This window comes from Taudactylus pleione, unplaced genomic scaffold, assembly GCF_031769625.1.
Source record: "Taudactylus pleione unplaced genomic scaffold, aTauple2 ptg000387l, whole genome shotgun sequence".
Lineage (NCBI taxonomy): Eukaryota > Metazoa > Chordata > Amphibia > Anura > Myobatrachidae > Taudactylus > Taudactylus pleione.
The window spans coordinates 968,613-981,904 of NW_028284788.1; the positions used below are offsets into that span (position 1 = coordinate 968,613).

Sequence of the window (13,292 nt, forward strand, 5' to 3'; positions counted from 1 at the left end):
TCCTCTGATCTGCCGCGCTGTAGGGCAGATTAGCCAACCTGGAACACTATGAAAGCAGATAGTGAGGGTTTTTTTCCCTCACAACGAATCGTACGATTCATCGCACAAAGCGTAATTTGATTGACAGCTCCCTGTGCACGCCCCATCGCCATCTTGTGCAGCATCGTGTATGGAGGATGATAGACGCACTTTGGGAGCCTGTACACTGGAAGTCTTGTTTTGTTGGAAGTTTGGTGAGTATTTGTACAGTTTAAATGCAACCACACTGACCACCAATATGTGCTCCCCCACTGCCCACCAATGTGTGCCCCCAGGTAATAAATGCATGACCCAGCCACCACCCGCCGTATTGAGGCAGGCGGTGGCTGGGTCATGCATTTAAGCTCCCACTGCCCACCAATGTGTGCCCCCTTACCTAACCACGTCATGTGGCCACCTAATAATTAATTTGAAACAATCATTTTTTTTTAAATTAATAGACAAAAAAAAATTTAAACAAAACAAAAATACATTCCAGGAAGATTATTCATATTGAAATAACATAAACATGTTTAAAAATCAATTCAATACAGATAAAATAAAAAATACATTTTAAGTAATATAAAACAAAAAAAAATAAAACACGTATTTTACAAAATAATCACCATACATAATCATCATTTAAAGAACACACATTATTTAAAGCTGGGGGTGTTCTACCTTTCGGTCTCCAGCTGTTGTGGAACTACAGATCCCAGGATGACCTGCCACCCACCTTTGGGGAATAACAGCATGTTAAAACTGTTTTAGGGCATCCTGGGATCTGTAGTTCTACAACAGCGACAGGCCCAAAGGTGGAAGACCCATGCTGTCAAACAAAGAAAAACATTATATTAGCAAGCAATGAACACATGACATTCCTGTAAAAGAAAACACAATTACAATACCATAACAAACCTTTAAAAACAAAAATATTAAAAATGTTAACTATAACATTACATTTTTAAAAACCTGTAAAAAAGAAAATATTCAAACTATAACAACATTAAATTTAGCAAAACTATATACACAAATATTTAAATGTCCTTTTTTTCCTCTTCATAGATAATGTCCATGGATAGTGAACGTGAATTAGTTACAGGATTCATTGAAATCCTGCACTCGCAAGAGTGTCTGTGGAAGATCAGTTCTCGGAAGTACCACAACAAGTCGCACAAGTTGGCCGTACTAGAGGTACTTTTGGAGTATACGAAAAAGTAAATTACTGATGCAGACCTGAAAACTGTACGGCAAAAGATTCAAAATCTCAGGACAGTGTACAAAGAAAAAAATAGGTGGATGACTCCAAAAAAATCAGGAGCGGGCACAGATGAAATATATAGTCCTGCGCTGTGGTACTACCATATGATGTTATTCATCAGTTGTCAAGAGCCTCAAAAGGGAATCTATCATCTTGATGGCTGAGCGTGAGGGAGAAGAGGAGGTTGCAGAAATCTTGGTAAGTAGTGACACAGTTTAAACCAAAGTCCCAAATGTCCAATTTAGTCAGTTCACAGACAGTCCTCCTGCCATGGTACAGCACCTGGTCCATTAAAATAGGTCATGTACTCCTCCCTCACTTCTTTGGCATGTGCAGTGGATGTTGTTGTAATTGGTGGTGCAGACGCAGATGTCAAATGTTCAATGTCCTCCAGGAGTCCTACATCTTCTGGGCTAGCTGGGACTGGTCCTAGTTGAGTAGATTTTCTTTGCAGAAAGTTGTGCAGCACACAGCACGCCATCACTACCCAGTCTATCTTCTCCACACGTAGATTGATGGTGGTGTGGAAAATGCAGAGGTGGTTGCTCATTATTCCAAACGCATTTTCCACAATTTGCCGTGCCCGGAATAGACGGTAGTTGTAGATCCTCTTCTCTCTGGTCAGGCCCCACTGTGCAAATGGCTTCATCACATGTTCATGTAATGCAAAAGACTAGTCTGCGACAAAAACGTAATTTAGGCCGTGCTTTGTCTGGTCCAGTGAGGGCAAGTTGAGGGTTTTGTTGGCGAGTCTCTGGTAGAAAGCCGTCTTTTTGAAGGACCCACCATACGAAGCATGGCCATTCTTGCAGACATCCACAAACAGAAATTCGTAGTTGACATTCACCACTGCCATGAGAACGATGCTGAAGAATCCTTTGTAGTTGTAGTAATATGATCCAATGTTGGCAGGTGGGTTGATGCGGATGTGTTTCCCATCGATGGCTCCTCCGCAGGGAAATTCCAACGTTGTTCAAAATCTTCCACGATGCTGGTCCACTCCTCCGCGGTGTTAGGAAACTGTAAAAATAGTAAAAAAGGGGTTAAAACATAACTATAATATATTTATATCTTTTTTTCCCTATATAGACTCCCACCCAAGACCCTGATTTAGCATCCACATCGGACCTCAGTCTGCTCGGTGGTGACAGTGAGCCAGAGAATACCACACAAGTGGAAACTCCACTTCCACCTGGACCCCAATCTTCTTCACAAAAACCGCAAAAAAAAAGAACAAAAAGGAAAAAAACACACGGGAGAAAAGGAGAACCTTCCTGAACGCGAGGACAGTTTTTTCCAAAATGCTGAACATCTGCTGCACAAACCCCCAGATGCAATAGATGATTTCACAGCTCATGTGAACAGCACATTGAGAGATATGGATATAGATATCCAAAGAAATTTTCTAAAGTTAAAACTACGACCTGTTGAGTCGCCACCAAACACCAGCACGACCTTGTATAATGCTCTGCGGGATGCAGCGGATGAGTTGCCCCAATACACAGAGATGTAAATTTTGTCTTGCTTTTAAGATCACCAAATTTTATGAATGGGATAGGGTGGTGATGATGCCATTTGGACAAGGTCACTACGCACATGGCACAAGTACACATTGCTGGAAACCCAGGACCACAATGCATACTTGTGCCATGTGTGTATTGGCCTGTTCAAACTGGTGTCTGACCCACCCTATCACATACAGCCGGCTACCTATTGAGATTCATAAAATTTGGTGATAATGTTCTTTTGTAAAACGGTTATAAAAAAAGGATATTGCACAGAGTTTAGTGCACACTTTCAGTTGCCTGCAGGTCAGTGCACATTGTACTAAAAGAAGGCTATTTTTTGCTTTATGTTGAGTAAAAAATAAAAATAAAAATAAAAATGTTTTCTTTACACAAGAAACCAATGTGTGGTGTGTTTTTTTTACTTACCTTGCAATACTGGTACTGTAGCACTTTAACGATGGGTTTGCAGGTCTCCGGAATGATGACGCCCAAGGACTGAGGTGACATGAGTGTCCCAAACTTCAGGTCTTTAATTACCTTCCTGTAACAAGTTACCTCAGGGCAGCCACCAGTATCTTCAGCAGGGATTGCCCTCCGCCACCTTGTGTCCTGTTTCTGGATGTGGGGGGGGGGTCAACAGATGCAGCAATTCCTGGAAGTGGAGTCATCCATGCGCAGGTAGTTCCGATAGTCATCCAGGTTGTTCTCCTTGATCTCCATCAGCAGCGACATGTGAGAGCGGGTATCCCTTTGTAGAAGCCACTCCTTGGTCTAGCATGCTCTCGTCCTTCGCTGGGCCCTCTTCCTAATATCCCGGACCCCAGCTTCAGCGACCAACACTCTATACCGATAGGGATGCATCAGTACAGAATTCAGAAACAGGATAGAATGCAGGTAGATAGCACACAATTGCAGGTAGAATAAACTTTGTAAAAGGCAAGCCAAATACAAACAGTACAGTAGCAATGTACAGGATTCAGCAGGAATACACCTAGCCTCATCTAGTAGCAGAGCAGAATGTACACAGATTTTAAAGGGTGTCTGTTTTTTATACTCCCTAGATAGCCCCTCCCATTGTTATGGCTATTTACATTTCCACCAATAGTCAAGAGCCTGTTTTTTTTTGTTTGTTTTTTTTAACTCACGATTTGTTATGGCCAATCTCACGATGCGTACGATCCGATAGATCGTGAGATCGTAAAACAGATTGGGTGTCTTTTTTCCAAAATCATGATCACGATGGCAAGGGTGCTCCCGTGAAAGTTCATGAGGAAATTGGACAAGACATCGGATCGTGAGCAAATCGGTATGTGTATGGGCACCTTTAAGCTGGGCATCCGCTATACAATTTTCTGTCAGATATCTGTCCAATCTGGCAGGTTGGAATGAAAACCTGGTAATGAATGGGAGCAAATAACAGTACCAATGGTGCAACTGTGGTGCCAACTGTGGTAAGCAGGAGACACAAATAATAAGGTAATGAATAAGGTTAAATACATCCTATACACCACCCTCTCGACATATATACCATGATAAGGTTAGCAGACCTGAGGTAACATAGGCGTCTCAAGAGCAGCATATGTGCATAAGGGTACGCTATCAGACATTAAAGAATAGCTTAGCCTATATTGTTAATATAAACTTCCTCTCAGCATATGTAACATTCAGCGGTTTGAATCCCACAGGTAACAGTGGTGTTATAAATCAGTGTAGTGGCAGATGACAATCGTTTCGCCTACTAGGCTTGGTCACATCCTGGCACCTGGCGACCAAGGCGCGGGAAAACATTTGATGGATCTGTGTCTGAGTCAGGGGAGGAGCTGCTGGGGGAGAGCCTACCTCCCCTAAGCTGCATCAACCTGCCGGCTACGCTGGTCTCATGGCAGCAGAAGCGTCTCTTGCCTATCCCCGGCATCAGACGATAACGGCCCTGGGGTCTAGTGGGGGAGTGGACGGCCCTGGGCCCTCACTAAAGTGGCTTCTGGTGCTTCTCCAGCGCCGAAAGCAAGGACTGCCGTGTGCGATTCCCCGTGAAGAATTGCTTTACCTGACATCTCCGTACGTCCTATTGCTTTCCGGGCCCCAGCATCACTGCTAGCAAGCTCTGCCATGACCTGCCGAAATCACCAGACGTTACTGGTGTTGCGGCCCGGCGGAGGTAGATAGAGTCGCAGTGCAGGAGTCTTAAGATACTCAGCACTGCTAACTCCAAAACATACAAATAAAATAACAAAATAAAAGCTTGGGACTGCCTGAGCAGTCCCGATACAAAGGTGCATCTGAATCCTGCCATACCAAACGAACAACTGAATGCCTGTGGCCGGGGGCGAGGTATATGTGGAGGAGAACCTGAGGCATCCTGGGAGCTGAAAGCTTAACTGTGGTGTTTGGATCACTCCAACCACATTATCTCCATGGTATCCCTATGGACCAAGAAGAAATATGTTAAAATATGGATTGCTCTACTGTGCTGCCTCTATGAGTGCTCCATAAAATTGTAGCATTCTCCTTTATCTATACTCAATATAGAAAATGGCATGACACCAGGTTTTTGCTGCATGCAAGTTCATGGCTGTAATCTCTGGGCATATTAGCAGGCACTGGATGCAAATTGTAGCAGCCAATACTGGTGGACAAGTCACCTGAACCAAGGCAACCTCACAGAGTAAGGACGGCCAGCCATAGAAAGACCAGATAAGATAAGTAACATGGCACATGGGAACCTGGGCATCGCTTTAACCCCTGCCATGGAATTTGTGTAATTGCTGCCAGTAGCCAGGACCACATTCAAAAAAAATAAATAAATAAATAAATAAATACTGGCTGACCCATCTATGCCAAAGAGAGGAAAAGACACAAGGAAAAGAGTAGCTGCATTATATAATGCCTAAAGGTGCCTACGATGTGATTTGTGTCCGACTTCCCTTGAATCTCCCCAGCAGCTCCCCGGCAGTCCTGGACACGATTTGGTATTAAAAAGCGTCCAATGTGACAAACGATCTATCACACATCCATAATTATTTCCAGTGCATCGTGTCAGAGATTGGCAGATTTTGCCTGCAGCAGGCAATATCTGAAGATGCGATGTAAGACCAGCGGGTACGCACATTGGCATCGTGAAGGTCACGATTTGCCGTTCCGATGCATCGAAAACAGGCAAATTGTGTAAAATATCGCCTAGTATGTAGGCACCTTAAGGCATTTTATCTAGCCTGTCACTACGTACAAAAAGGTGAAAGGAGTGGACTACTTAAAAGATTTCCTGTTCTCCAGGGAGGCTTCATGCCCTCTCCCAAGATGGCTGCTGTGATCACTACTGTGCAGGTGCAGGGACCATCTTGTCTGTACAAGGTGGGAGATAGAAGTCTCCTACTTAGCTTCTTATGAGATACCAGGTTAATACCTACATATAAAGCTGTCCAAACATCCCTGCACTGCTACCAGTTTACAGGATACGCTCACCAGCTGGTGAGCTGTGTAGAACCTTGCTTCACTCCATTCCCAGTGTGCATGTAACAGCAAGTACGACTGTACCTACTATACATTAATAAGCCGCAACCGGTTAAGTAACGGGGCTGTTCATAGTTTGAGTCATCCGCTGGTGCGTGCCTACATGAAACGTAAATAACAAATGCACCTACATCATTTCCAATCCTTAAATCTTCATAAACATGTGACATTTTTTAAAGGTTATGCTGAATAAAACCTACCATAAAATTAATAAAGTTGTGTAATAATACTTGTTAGTCCACAACCATGTGTTAGTCTGCGACCATAAATTGGACTGAATATGCTAACTTTTGAGTTGTTTCAAATACCGATTATTGGCACATCTATGTAGTAAGAAAATTCTGAGTTCCAAATCATAATAAACCTTTATAAAAATTGAAAAAAATATATTAACATGGGCGCGGACTAACATTTGGCACCATAGGTAATTAGAAAAGTATACATAACTATTTCAACACCAAAAATCCTAAAACAACATACTAGCCTTCTTTACAGTGGCAACCATCTCTAAAATTGCAAAGCATCGTGGGTATGCATCTTATGATGGAGATATGAATATTTATGACGTATATTACACTGAAACAGTCCAAGCACTTGACATTATTATTAAAATATATATATATATATATATATATATATATATATATATATTCACGAAATATATAAGGAAACAGAAGACCAGTTTAGGAAACTAGAATTGCCTTTCCAAAAATATATAACACTTTTATATTCAATAAAAATGTACATGTTGCAACTTTGTCCACCTTAATGTGGAATTGCCCATTTGTATAGTTTTATATAGTATATGATAGACTTACATGTTATAATAACACACGACCCCTCAGCCCAAACGTTGACAATTTACCAAAAGTGGATTTCACACAAATTGATGTCCCACCCACACCACCGCCCACTGTCTTTCCCAAGGAGTTCCTGAACTTATTTTTCTAGAAATGTAAGCTCTCACGAGCAGGGACCTCTTCCCTCATGTGCTTCTCTTTACATTTTCTTCTACTCTTTACTCCCCATAAGGGCACCTAACACGTGACTGCCAACTCCCTGCTGCTTATTGTGAGTGCCATAATCGCTATTGCAGCAATGTATACAAATCGTGTCCTTGTCCTGCAAGTTACTTGTTTACCTATTAGTTCTATGTACGGCGCTGCGGAACACTTGTGGCGCCATATAAAAAGGATAATAATAATAATAATAATAATAATAATAATAATAATAATCTGAATAGATCCATGTATTTTTGGACACTGGCATTTTTCTGTTATTTTAGCTGATTACCAAAACATATTCAAGTTACAGGTATATAATGAATATGGTTTTAAAGTGCAAACTATCTGCTTTACTTTGAGGATATTCACATACAGATAGGAGGAAGTGTTTAGGGGTTTTGGTACGATTAAAATGCACAATATGAACGATATTGATCATATTGTTATCATTCATATCAAGCATTTTTTGGCCTCTTCCAACCCCCGCAACGACCTGTGATGCGCGGGCACTATTGGACCATAGCGATATCGTCCATCGCCTGTGCATGAAGGCCAACCTGGTCGATATCGATCAGGTTACATAGAAACCATTGATCGCGGGTCGCTGCGGGGTTGGTTGGTGCAATCATCCAGCACTCCAGGAAGGTGCAGGGAGATCGTACAGCGATATAGTTATTGCTGTACATCATCCCATGTGTATGCACCATTACAGCCATTTAATATGTAGTCCTTTTCAAGGGACCAAAAGTAATTGGAAAATTTACTCAAAAGCTGCATAATGGACAAGTGTGAGCTATTCCTTCATTATTTCTTTAATAATTAAGCAGGCAAAATGTCTGGAGTTGATTCTAGGGGTGGCATTTGTATTTGGTAGATGTTGCTGTGTACCTACAACATGCAGCAGTCAAAGTAGCTCTTAATGCAAAATAAACAGGTCATCCTTAGGCTGCTAAAATATAATAAAAAGCCATCGGAGAGAGACAGTAGGAACCTTAGGAGTGGCCTAAAGAGCAGTTTGGGACATTCTGAGAAAAAGTCATTTATATACAAAAAGTCCTAGATTTTTATGGAAGACAGTAGTGGTGAATGATCAAAGGATCTTTTTCATGGTAAAGAAAAACAAACGCTTCAAAATATCCAGCCAAGTCAAAAACAGTCTCCTATCCAAGTGTACCATAAAGAGGAGACTTCAAAAAACAAAAACATGGTTCACCACAAGTGCAAACCATGCATAAACCTCAGGTATAGAAAGGCCAGATAGACTTTGCCAAAATAAACATCTGAAAAAGCCAGCCCAGTTCTGGAACAGCATTCCTTGGACAGATGAAACCAAGATCAACCTGTACCAGAATGATGGGAAGAAAAATGTATGAAGAAGACTTGGAATGACTTTAAACAATACCACATCATCTGTAAAATTTGATGGAGGTAGTGTTTTGGCATGGGCATGCATGGCTTCCAATGGAACTGGGTCAACTAGTGTTTATTGATGATGTGACAGAAGACAGAAGCTGCCGGATGCATTCTGAAGTGCATAGGGATATGCAGTCTCCTCATAATCAGCAAGTTGATTGGATAGCACTTCACAGTACAGATGGAGAATTACCCAAAACATACTGTGAAAGCAACCTAGGAGTTTAAGGGAAAGAAGTGGAATATTCTGCAATGGGCTAAGTCAATCACCTGATCTCAACCCGATCGAGCATGCATTTCACTTGCTGTAGATTTAAGGCAGAGAGACCCATGAACAAACAACAACTGAAGACAGCTGCAGTAAAGGCCTGTCAAAACATAAAGGAGAAACCCCAATATTTGGTGATGTTCATGGGTTCCAGACTTCAGGCAGTCATTGCCTGCAAAGCATTCTTGACAAAGTATAAAAAAAAAACAAAAAAAAAACATTTTATATATGATTATGTTAAATTTGTTTGATTATATTTTAGACCCTGAAAATAGGGGCTTATGTATGAAAATGTTAAGATCTAGAAGAGAGCGCTAAATAAAATCAATATTTAAGACAACACATAATAATATAAACAATCAGTTGTAAAAATGCAATGCATATAGCCAGTATAACTGGGTAAGCAACAGTTAAAAATACTAAAACGTATATAGCATATACCAACTATAAAGCACAAAAAAAAAATCAACGTACAATTGGAAGTAAAAAATGTCCAGAATCTCCAACAGTATAGTTCAGTGATTCCCAACCTCGGTCCTCAAGGCACACTAACAGTCCTGGATTTGGTGATATCCAGGCTTGAGCACAGATGGTTAAATCAAAATAACTGAGGTACTAATTAAGTCACCTGTGCTCCAGTCTGGCTAGCCTCAAAACCTGGACTGTTAGTGTGCCTTGAGGACCGTGGTTGGGAACCCCTGGTATAGTTCAATTGTTAAACATAGACTCCAAACTTTTTGTACACCAGTGATTTGTTGTTTGTTACATGTATCCAACCAATGAAAGATTGAATACAAGATAAAAGTCCAGTAACCGTAGAAAGATATTTGTAACTTTATAATGTTTATTAATAGTCACCAGCTCAGTTGGGAATCCTAATGGCAAGATTCAGCTTGTTGCTTCTTACTCAGCGGCTTACTCATAAAAAGCAAGACGGGTATTTCTTCTGATGAAACCGTTATAATCAAAAGAACAGAGAAACGAGTTAAGGATCTGGAGTATTTATACCAGCTATATATACATATTTCCTTTTTGCATGAGTTGATGGACTAATGGTCATATCCAAACCATGGGTTATTGATGGGTAAAGAATATTGAGACCGCGGCACGAGTGGAGCTGGATTCAACAGCTGAGCTGTAAGCCTGGGACGAGCGATCTTACCCACCACAGCCGGACGGAGACTGTGAGTACGCCGGCTATAGAGTGCAGATAAGCAGAGCGCTTGACAATCTCCCCGGATAAACTGTCACAGCGAGAAATACCAGTCTTGCTTTTTATGAGTAAGCCGGTGAGTAAGCGGCAACAAGCTGAATCTTGCCATTAGGATTCCCAACTGAGCTGGTGACTATTAATTAACAATATAAAGTTACAAAAAAATTTCTAGGGATACTGGATTTTTATCTTGTATTCAATCTTTCATTGGTTGGATACATGTAACAAACAACAAATCACTGGTGTACAAAAAGTTTGGGATCCAGGTTTACCCATGAAACTATACTGTTGGAGATTCTGGACATTTTTTACTTCCAATTGTACATTGATTTTTTGGTGCTTTATTAGTTGGTATACGCTATATGCTTTTTAGTATTTTTAACTATTGCTACAAAGTTATACTGGCTATATGCATTGCATGTTTACAACTGATAATTGTTGTTTATATTATGTGTTGTAATAAATATTGATTTTATTTAGCGCTCTCTTCTAGATCTTAATATTGTTTATTAATCCTGCTGTGTGAGGTGTCCCCAAACACCTCTCTTGAGAGCTGCTATATTAGCTGTTTACCTATTTATATAGAGTGCGCCTGATATTTGCCCTTTGGAGCATATATATGTATGAAAATGGTTGCAATTCTTAAACGTTTACTACAATATTTTTGTTCAACCCCTTAAATTAAAGCTGATGGTTTGAATCTCCATTGTCTAATTTCAAATCCATTGTGGTGGCGTACAGAGCCAAAATTATAAAAATTGTGTCAGTGACCAAATATATATGGACCTAACTGTATATAAACAAATGTTTCTGGTACATTTTACTTCATCAGTTAACCCCATTTTAAAATAGGCAATGTTAATTAGAGCACCTCCATGTCCGATGGGCCTTAAGTGTTATGAACAGGCTCGACCTCTTCACTTAACATCTCTATGTTTGAGGCACAAACAGGCGTTTCGTAAAGGCTTTATTTGCAACAGGATTGTGGTAGCCGTGGTAATTTACCGCCTAATTGATCCCCAGGGCTAAAATTCAGTGTTATTCGCCTGGAAAAATATCGGGTCCAATTGAAAGCCAACCTGTCCTCCCCCTCCCCCCCCCCCAAGTGTGAGGGAGGGCTAATTTGCGTATAATAACCTGATGTGATTAGTACAGGCAAACCTAAGGGAATGGGGATCTTATGGCCATATATGGAACATGGCATGACAGGGGGGGGGTGGTATAAAAGATAGAAAATGTAATGGTCAACAGTCAATAGGTCGACACCAGGTGGTCAAAGGTCAACACAAAAATGATAGACACATTATTTTTGTAATTTAACTCTAATCCTATCCTTCCCCATTAGTGCGCATATCCACTACATGACTAATGAACGACTGTACGATGACAACATTGTACAATCGTTCATTATACTGTGCAGTGTTTATTGTGCCCACACTGAACGATATGCTGTTCAGTGCAGGCACCCTCCCTCATTCCTGACCATGCACAACCTGATGATAACGTCAGTTTGGGCAGTATATTCCAGCGATGACAGATGCCAACAACGACCAGCGGGAGCGCACATTCACAATTAACATAATTGTTCAATCATCCATTTATATTGTGTAGAGGACATGCGTCCCCCCATAGCATGTTAACCCTCCCCTTTGCGCTAGCATATCCCTGACCCTATAAAAAAAAAAAAAAAAAAAAAAAAAGAAAACCACCACACATGTCGACCATTTGAACCTGTCAACCATTACATAGTCCAGATACCGCCAGTGGTATGCGAGAATGTCTGAGGCAGTTGGAGATGTACTTTGGCATGTCAGGGATATGTCAGAATGTCAGGTGCTATGTTCCCTGCATAGCGATTGTGACAAATATATTGATAGGAGCCCCGACAAATCTTAGTTGAGCCCTGCAGGCAGAGAGAACACACTGGCAGCTAGCTACCAGACAGGTTACAGTACTTGATAACTAAAATTATAGGATAAGTGGAGCTCTCATTTGAAGTGTAATTAACAAGTACCATATCAGTTTAATATATACTATTTTGTTAAACTTACATTTTTTAAGACAAAGGCATTCCTTTGGCAAACATTTATATAAATACAGAACTCTTTGAAACATGTTTAAATTTTTTGGGATGCTTAAGAGCTAGCATTAGAGAGGGGTGGTTACAAGGTGAAATATATTTTCATTCATTCTAGTTCACACTTTAGTGCTGGCCAAACACTAGTCAACCAAATTTGCAAGACTGGTGAAGCAGCACTGTGTAAGCATTGATAGAACCCATCCAATGTTTTTGTTTGTCCTTATATAAAAGCTCTAATAATAATTAGAAGTAACATTGGAATTACCCTGTTATAATGGTTCATGATCGATTAAAATACTTCTTAGCATAAATAATTCTCTTTTCATAAGTAAATCAAGAACACATAAATACCAAATTACAAACAAAGTTAGTAATACAATATAATCAGATTATTCTTTAGGCTTTGTGGTTTATTTGTTTTGATCTTTTTAATGTATCTCTATGTGCAGTCACTTTCATCTGAACCATGTGTGTGAGAAAAATATGTCCCTATCCGTAAAACGAGTCCGCAACATAAATATATGCGATAATTAAACACTGTGGACGTAAAAAAAAAAAAAAAAAACCGCAGCCATGCTTTTCCATTTAACATACCTTAGCTTCAGGCAGCTCCAGAACAATACTACTTGGTGTCGTTGTGAATCTGCAGCAGCTGACTCCGGAAGCAGTGAGGCTACATGCCTGGTAACTCCGACACTTTCCTGCTGCAGTTAGCACCACCCTCCTCCAAGCTTACATCCTATTAGCAACCTGCACAGTACAAACTACCAATAGCGTTGCCTGACTTCCCCCGTGTTAGTAGCGTCAGCATACTGCATCAGTTCAGTGAGTGCATAAGAGAGCAGAGTACAGGACAGGTTAGTCAATCACTTGCTAGGTATATGTGCAAGCTGCTTCTCGCTTTAAATCTAGTATCCAATGAATATACTTTCATTTGCTCTATAGTCTCGTGCTGTTTTACCGACAGTATCCAAGGTTCCGTGGCTTGCAATAATTAGAGAATTAATATTATTTTAA

The 13,292-nt window shown here is 40.6% G+C and overlaps 1 protein-coding gene across 2 annotated transcripts in view; it reads right to left on the reverse strand.

Annotated features, from left to right (window-relative positions):
* The window catches only part of LOC148507672 (choline/ethanolaminephosphotransferase 1), a 366,175-nt gene extending 353,179 nt beyond the window's left edge, over window positions 1–12,996 (reverse strand). Inside the window, exon 1 of one of the 2 annotated variants that reach the window (XM_088445756.1) lies at window positions 12,870–12,996. The gene's annotated coding sequence lies outside the window, so the exon portion shown is untranslated. The remainder of the gene's footprint in view (window positions 1–12,869) is intronic. The other variant, XM_088445757.1, reaches the window with a different exon arrangement.
* Between the last annotated feature and the right edge of the window lie 296 nt (window positions 12,997–13,292).